Consider the following 9,126-nt stretch of genomic DNA (forward strand, 5'->3'; position numbering starts at 1 on the left):
CACACACAACATTTTCACTAGGACCTATCTTAGGCAAACCATCTACCAATTCTTTCTTAGCCAGTTGTACTAGACTCTTATAGTTCAAATGACCTAATCTTTTGTGCCAGACTTCACTAACATCAATTTTAGCACTCCTACACACATAGTTAGAATTAGGCAAGACTCCATAACAATTATCAGTTGTTCGAACCCCTTCAAGAACCACCTCACCAGACGAATCATACACAGTACATCTCTTTTGCAGAAAACTCACTTCAAAATCAGCATCACAAATTTGACTAATACTTAACAAGTTAGACTTTAAACCTTCTACATAAAGCACAATAGAGATCACAGGTAAACCATGTATTTGTACAGTACCTTTGCCAAGAATAGGTGTAGAACCCGCATCTCCAAAGGTAACCATACCACCGTTACATTCATCAAGAGTGGTGAATAAAGCCTTATTACCACACATATGTCTAGAACATGCACTATCTAGGTACCACATGTTGTAATTTTGGGCTTTCAATGCAACATGAGCAACAAAACACTTTTCCTGACCTGAAAGTCTAGCTAGATCACCCTTTTTGACCCAAACTTTCTTAGATCATAAAGTACTCCTAGTAAGCTTAGTAAGCATCTCAGTCAAATGACTAACCTGATTAGACAGAAAGCTAACCTGACTAGGAATGTTCAGATTTTTACGCTCATTCCCTAACCTATAGCATCTAGGCCTAGTGTGTCCTAAGGCTCCACAGTGGTGACAGGTGGGAATGAACCTAGGCTCAAAGGTACGTGGCTAAGGGTATCTGGGTATGAAGTTCCTACGTGATTGATGACTCTATTCTCTCGGAACATTCTTACCCTTATTTGAACTACTAACAACATTAACTTTCTTAGAGGCAAAAACAAAAACAGTCTTAGAAGGTCCAACAACATGTGTATTACCCTCAACATATCCTAGACCCTTCCTATCTCCTGCAGGCTTGTTCATTTCCAAAATATTGTCCAATTTCTTAGTCCCACTTACGAAAGTCTGAGGATGAGCATTAGATTTCACCAATTCACTAGTCAAAGTCTTAATCTTGTCTTCTAACTTCCCATTGACACACTTTAACTCACTGCCACTCTTAAGTGAATTCTGAAGATTACTGGCAAGTTTCTCTTTTTCTCTCTCAAGTTCATCAACCTTTTTGAGTAGGGCTTTATTGACCTTTTTGATTTTAAGACTCTCCTTAAATAAAAGTTGATAAGCTTCTTGTATGTCTATGTCATCCTCTTCCTCATTACTAGAATTATCGTTTAGAAGTTCTTCCTCAACCTTGTCACTCTCCTTATTAGATTCACTCTTAACAGTTGATACAAATGCCATATAGTTTCCTTCATCCTCACTACTAGAAGATTCCTGTCTATCACTAGTCTCAGATTCATTATCTGTAAGTGAGACAACTAAGGCCCTACCTTTCCTTTTTCTTTGGTTCTTCTTATAATTAGAGCATTTATTCCTATAGTGACCTATACCTTAACACTCATGGCACCTAACCAAACGTGGTTTATCACTCGACCCTTTATTGTTGAACGTTTCAGTTTTTGCTTTTGTGAATCTGCTAGGAGCTCCACTCAGCTATTTCATCCTTAGTCCATAGTGATATGTCGGTAAGGTTAACAGTTCCTGATACGACAGTAGAGGGAGGTTTCCAACCATTTTGCACACTTACCCAAACATGCTCATCTAAAGACTTAAGAAACGCACGCATTCTAACCTTCCAATAGGCATAATTACTTCCGTCAAAATACGGAGGTACAGAAAGTGATTGACTCATCTAGACAACTATGGATCAAGACTCGAGATTTAGCTCTGATACCACTTGAAAAAGCAATAGTTCGACCCAACCAACACCTAGAGGGGGTGAATAGGTGTTTATGCGGAATTAAAACAATTAATTAACTGATGCAACAAGTCACATCAATTATGCAATGCCTAGATTCATTCACATACTTTATCTACCTAAGTTGAATTATCGGTTGAAAAATAAATAACAGAAAGCAGTAAAAACACAACAAAATGTTGACGGAGAAAACCCAACTGGGTAAAAACTCCGGGCACAAGCCAATAGAGATCCACTATAGAAGATATTGACTTACAGTACGTCAGACATTATTGATTCTAACAATATTCTGACCTCCTTACTGTATCGACCACAGCTATCCTGGATTTTGCAGATCTGCGCCAAAATCCCAGCTTTGAATATCTTCTACCTCCTGTGAATCACCAAGCACGCCAGCTCTTCAAGCAATTTTCTTCCCTGATCTTCAAACAGATGATCTTCTGGAAGTTTATATGGAGATATGAAAGGGTGTTTTGATTTTGTGAGGGTTGATGTTTTTATTCAAAGAACCATGAGAATCAAAGATGAAAAGAATGAATTTATTTTGGCTCTTGATCCTTTGGAAGTTGAGAGGAATTGTTGTTTTGATGTTTGCCAAAGGTCCCTAATGAAAATCGGTCGTTTTGTTTATATAGTAGGTCGAATTTGGTAATATAGAGCGTTAAAAATTCGCGAGGCATTAAAATTACCAAAGGCCAGATAACACAATCGCTCGAGCGAGGTACTGGAGAAACTCGAGCGACGTACCTTCACTCAGGCGATAAACCAGCGAAACTCCAGCGAGGTCAGTTCTGCAATTTTGGCTCTAGCAAGGTCAGGGCGAAACTCGAGCGACATCAACGCGCCGTTTGCATCTTCAAAGCATCCCACTTTACCCTAGACCTATGCTATGACCTTTACAAAATTGCAACTTTAGTCCCTGAACTATTTGACCTGTACAATTTAGTCCTTGACTTTACAATTTTGACAAATAGGTCCTTTGGTCACAGATTGCCAATTACACATTTTCCTAACAGAAAGAAATCTATTTCATGAAGTTGAAACTTCATCGAGTAAACCTATAGTAAGTTCAGGCAATGAATTTAGCTTCAAGGTAATGGAAGGTCAATAGAAGAAATATACAGAATAGTGCCATAAAAGCATATATAGTCATTTTTATTATAATTTTCGTTGAAAAAAATAATATTATCTCAATTTACGTGTTTTGTGAATTCACAACCAACATGTTTCTTTACTCTATTGGTCTTCAATTTATTTATGTACTTACCTAATTATTGCATTATATATTATTATTGATACCGAAGTCGTTAGTAAATAATGTGTTGTAGCAAAAAATATTTAATAACATAATTTAGAAACCGATATTGGGAGATTTGAGAATTGAGTGTGTGGTAAATACTGGAATTAAAATGAGTGTTGGCAGGTATTAATAAAGAATTATGAAATATCTTAAAATAAAATAAATATGCAACAACTATATAGCTATTCTTGACATAATATAATAACACACAATCACTTATAACACAATTTCAATTCATTTAATTGAAAATCTTACAAGTTAGTGAGTTACCAAAACAAATTGGGAGTAGTCATGTACTTAATGATTAGTGAGAAGAGAGAATTATGTTTACTTCTTTAAGGTTGTTTTGAAATTAAAAAACATCATATTTGTCAATTTATTTGATTAATACCGACGTTAATTTTTTGAATTTGAAAATTAATACTGATATGGATTAATTTAATTATCATTTCTCTCTTTCACCCACGTTATAAAATTTGTCTCCCCTCCACCATTTCCTAAATTAATGTCACATAATCATATCCAATCATGTTACAGTGTCAAAATCATTGACATAATATAACGTGGCGCTCTACCATTAAACGGTTTAAAACATAACCATCTTTTCCATCAAATCATTTTTGCACCCCATTAAATTTTGCCAACCTTTATGTCATAATGTTTTGGTAAAGGATCTTAATCCTAATCATATCATTTAATAATTAGTATTTTAAAATGTCCACCTAACTTCGAATAAACATGCCTAGGCTTGGGGTTCAAAGCCACGCATAGGGGCAAGGCGGGAAAAAAGATGGTCAATTCTACGTTGACCGTCTAAGATACATCTAGACGGCAAAAAGTGTACGTCTTTTAATTTGGTGTAGTGTATTCTTATATTTTAAGTTTAGCCTTGTGAAAAGCCCAACATTATTAAAACTTAAAAAAGAAAGAGATAATTAGGTTGAGTACTTCTTTACATTAATATTTTGAAAAATATAGTATTTGTGAATTTATATGATAAATATTGTTAACTATTTTCAAATTTGAAAATTAATGCCAATAGGTTTTAATTGTAATTATCATCTCTCATTCGCCCAGGGTGTAAAATTTCTCTTCTCAAGCATTTCCTAAATTAACACCACATAATCGTAACAATTATAAATTAAAAAAGAATAATGCTAGTTAAGACCAAATGTGTTGAACATCAATTGTTAGCATATCATGGATCTTATTAAACGTGTCTTAATTTCTTGTATTTAATTGAATATGTAATTTAATGGTACTAAAGCTGTCACATAGACCAGTGACATTAAATAATACCATTCATTAAAAAATTAATATTCGAAAAAGCATGCCTAGACTCCACCTAGAACTATGTATATGTAGTTAAAAACAAAATGCACACACATCCTCAACCACTTGAAAGTAATAGCTAAAAAATAATAACAATCGAATGCAAAAAGGTTCACAACTATTTATGTGTATGTCAACAAAAATATATGCAAAGCAACACAATTGCGACCTTCCAACATAGAACCTTGTTCATTACTAGAGATTAATGCGTTTGTGACTTTCAAATAAATTGAATAATGGACCGCGTCAAATCTCTCGGAAATATTTTGGCGATTGAAAAGAATTTTGGATTTATGTCTGGGTCTCATTTTTTTGGAGAAAATTGTGTAAATTTATTTAAAGAAGTAAGTAAATAAAAATAATTCATTAAATACTACACATCAATTTATATTTTATGGATACTGAGTATTATAGAAAATTATACCAAAATTACTATGATTCTATTTTTATAACTGAAGCACATTCAATGGCAAACAACACACATACTATTGATTGCAATTTCTTATAATTTACGGTCAATTAAAAACCCATGAAAAGTTCAAATTAAACAAAAAAGGGAGAATTGCATGGGATTGATAATATACTTTACAAATGAATGAAAATGCAAAATTAAATTATGTGCTATAACACGTGTAAAAAAATCGAAATGTCAATCACGAAAACATGTAATCATATTAATATACATGTTGCAATGAGAAAATGAACCAGAACTACACTTCAACAAATGATATGGACTAATTTGAATCAATTCATGCATGGATACAAGTAACCCTTGATATAATAGATAAATAACACAGAAACAGGAATAAGCAGTGACTTGAATCAATTCATAAAATAGAAAAAGTATAACGTATATAAGTTAAAAAATGTGATACACACCATGTCGCATGTCAAGAAATAATTACAATGATAAAAATGAAACTTATTCGTGCATTTAAGCAGTTGACAAGTACACAAAAATATTGGATCCGAGATATACTTTACAAATGAATGAAAGTAAAAAATTGCCTTACATGCCTGACACGTGCAAAAAATCAATATGTCAATTATGAAAACACAAAACACAATGAATCATATGATGATACATATTGCAAAGCAAAAATGAATAGAATTACACTATGATAAATGACGTGGAATAACTTGAATCAATTCATGTATGGACTCAAGTATCACTTAATATAATCGATGAAATAATACATAAATTAAAATAAACACTTGAATCAATTCATCTAAGAAAAAAGGTAAAACGTATTATAGGTAAAAAAAAAAAATGCGATACATGCTATGTCGAGTGTCAAAATAATTACAATGATAAAAACAAAACTTGTTCACGTGTTTAAGCAATTGATATTTTACACAATGGTAATTTGTCTTGAGAAATCATATTCCAACACATGTCATGTAATCAATCATTAAAAGTTTCAAGAATTTAAATTCACAAAGATGTGATAAAACATTAAAATGATGAAATCAATGGTGATGATTTCTATAAACTTGCATGTTCAAGAATAAACCTAAAACAAGTATAGTCACACTTGCTAGAATATAAATATCCTCCTTCTCCAGAACAAGTCCTACCTTTTATTTGTCTATATGGAGAGAGAATTGGTAAACAGAAGTCAGCAGACCTTCGAAATAATACAAGCAAAAGTGTGCAGGGATGAAGGGGGAAGAGGCGATGAAAGAAGTAGAATAACAAAAAGGAATACTACAAGATCAAGATTTTGCCTTGAATAAGACAACTGAGCTGAAGGCAGAAAATGCAAGAAGAGTTCACGTCATAGATTTTAGGATCCTCGATGGTTTCCAGTGACCTACCTTTCTTCAATGTATTGTTGAAAGGAAAAATGGTCCTCCACTGCTGTAGAATTTCCCCAACCTGGATTCAAACTAGCAGAAAGAATTGAAGAGACACGTTATCAGTTGGCTTATTATGTTGAAAATTTTAATGTGCCACTGCCATCTTTGTACAATGCCATAGTACAGAGGTGGGAAACCATAAAAATGGAGGATCTTAAGATTGAAGGTGGTGAATCACTCATTGTCAAGAATTCAAGAATTTTAAATCAATTCAACCCGTTAATTATTCATGATTCATAATTCAATTTCCTCGAAATAGCAAACAAGAACAGAACTAACTGAGAGCAATACATGGGTTTTACATCCAAATTCTTCCATAGAGCCTAAGGCTTTGGTTTGATCGAAATGTATGGGCGTCCCCGCTTTTCCCTTTTTTGCTAGAATGTAAAATTACAAGAGAAAATACAGTGTCAAAAGCCAACAAAGCAATTTTGAATATATCACTGGAGAAGATTATGTGTGAAATTATGGATTTTGATAAAGGAAAGATTTTTGAAAGAAATGTCATCTGACTTCTTGAGCGCAAATCAGGGCAATATGTGTGTGTTCTAGTTTTTTCATTGTACTTTTAAAATGGCAATATATTTGAGATATAAAATGTTGAAAAGCAATATTGAGCCCCCGTTTGTTTCTCATTTTTAGAAGAATGAGAATGAAAAATATAGTTGTATGACGAAATCTCGTGTCTTAAAATACAGAAATCGTTATAAATTGTACTTTGATAAATAGAAGTGATGTTGACCTTCTTGTAATTGTAAAATTGTAAAATCTTTTGATTAATGATCTAAATATTTGAAAATGAGGGGTCACGTGTCTTAAATCCTAGTCTTCAAGAATTTGTTGAAAATTCGATTTATCGAAACTTGACTTGTTCGGAACTTGAACTTCGGAGTTTAGACTTGGATTAGAATTTGATTTAATTTGAAGAAGACTTTGATCTCTTTAGACTTTGCATGAACCTGTTTGATTCGAAAAAGATTTTAATCTTCTTAGAGTTCAACGGATTTGGATTTGAGAGGAATTTCTTCCCTTCCTCTGGCCTTGAAATTTCTTCAGCACTTCGTGGTTGCCTCTACTTTTTTTCTTGCTCGCTTTCTGTGTCCCGTCTTATGGACCATTGGTCTTATTTATAAAGGAGGATTCAGGTTAATATTCGTAATTACTCAATTATATTTAATTAAAAGAGATAATTGAGTAATTATAATTTTATTTATTTTGTTTGTTTATTTTATTTGTTTTATTTATTTATTTAAAATTTGGTATGGGCATTTGGGTTTTATGGACTTTGGTAGATTTAAATTTAATTGGGCTAATAATTTAAATCGACCCAATCCATTTTATTTTATTATTTTTTATGTCTACAAATGCCCCCCTCAAGATTTATTTATTTATTATGAAATAAGTTAATAAATCTTGATTTTCGATTTTTTTTGTTCGATTTTTTTTGATCTCGTATTTGATTTTAACTCAAACTTCCCGTTAGTAAATTAATACAGATGAGAAATTTGAGAATAAAATGTGAATTTGATAAAAAAAAAATTATCTTTCAAATTTGATAATAAGATTTTTTTTTGGTCGAATTTTGATTATTTATTTATTTCATAGACCCTTAACAAATTTGATTTAAACATGTTTTTTTTATATTTCACAATAAATTGAGTGTAAGTAAAGTTCATTACCCGTCTACTTATATAAAGGAATTCTGAGACTTTGGAACAAGTCTGTTATATTTTGCAAATAAAAATAAACAATTCTTTTTTTTTTAATTCTCTTTCTCTCCCCCGTTTTTTTTCTCTTTTCAATTTTTTTTATTTATCTGTTTCTTTCTTGGTTTCTACCGGCAATCAAGAAACTGAGATTGAATTTGACAATGGCACAACTTTTCAAAAAAAAATTTAATTAAAAAATCTTCTTGTTTTATGCGTCTTGGAATTGGTTCCAATAGATTCCATTATTCCAATAATCCAATTGGAATTGGTGGAATTGTTATTAATTCCAATTGAATTGCTTCCCTCGGTTTCTGCGATTCGAAAAAACATTTGTAATTTTTTTTTCACGTAACTTCCCCCTTTCCCTTTCTTTTCTCTTTTATTTTTTTCTTGTTCTTGTTCTTGTTATTTTTCTTTTTTTTTTTAACCCTCTCTCCTTTTTTTTAATTACTATTTTTTTTAAAAATAAAGTTGAAACTAACACTTCGCATTTTTTATGTAGGGATTCAATTCTTTGGAGCGAATTAAGGATTTTGAGGTTCAAATTTTTCTTCATGTAGAGGTTAAATTTTTTTTTTTTATGTTGCAATTATTCTATGAGTTCGGGAAATATATAACATTGAGGACTAAGGACCTACTCCTTTGATCGTCTAAAACATTTTGTATTGAGGACTAAGGACATGTTTCTTCGACCGTCCAACGCACTTTGTGTTAAGGACCAAGGATTGGCTCCTTCAATTGTCCTAAACACTTTGTGTTGAGGACCAATGACTGACTCCTTCAACTATCCAAGACACTTCGTGTTGAAGACCAAAGACTTGTTTCTTCCATCATCCAAGACACTTTGTATTAAGGACCAAGGACTGACTCCAACTGTTCAAGATACTTTGTGTTGAGGACCAAGGACCCATTCCTTCCATCTTCCAAGGCACTTTGTGTTAAGGACTAAGGACTGGTTCCTTTCATCGTCCAAGGCACTTTGTGTTAAGGTTAAGGACCAAAGATTGGTTACTTCCATCATCCAAGGCACTTTGTGTTAAGGATCAATGAC

This window comes from Olea europaea, chromosome 13, assembly GCF_002742605.1.
Source record: "Olea europaea var. sylvestris chromosome 13, O_europaea_v1, whole genome shotgun sequence".
Classification (NCBI taxonomy): domain Eukaryota; kingdom Viridiplantae; phylum Streptophyta; class Magnoliopsida; order Lamiales; family Oleaceae; genus Olea; species Olea europaea.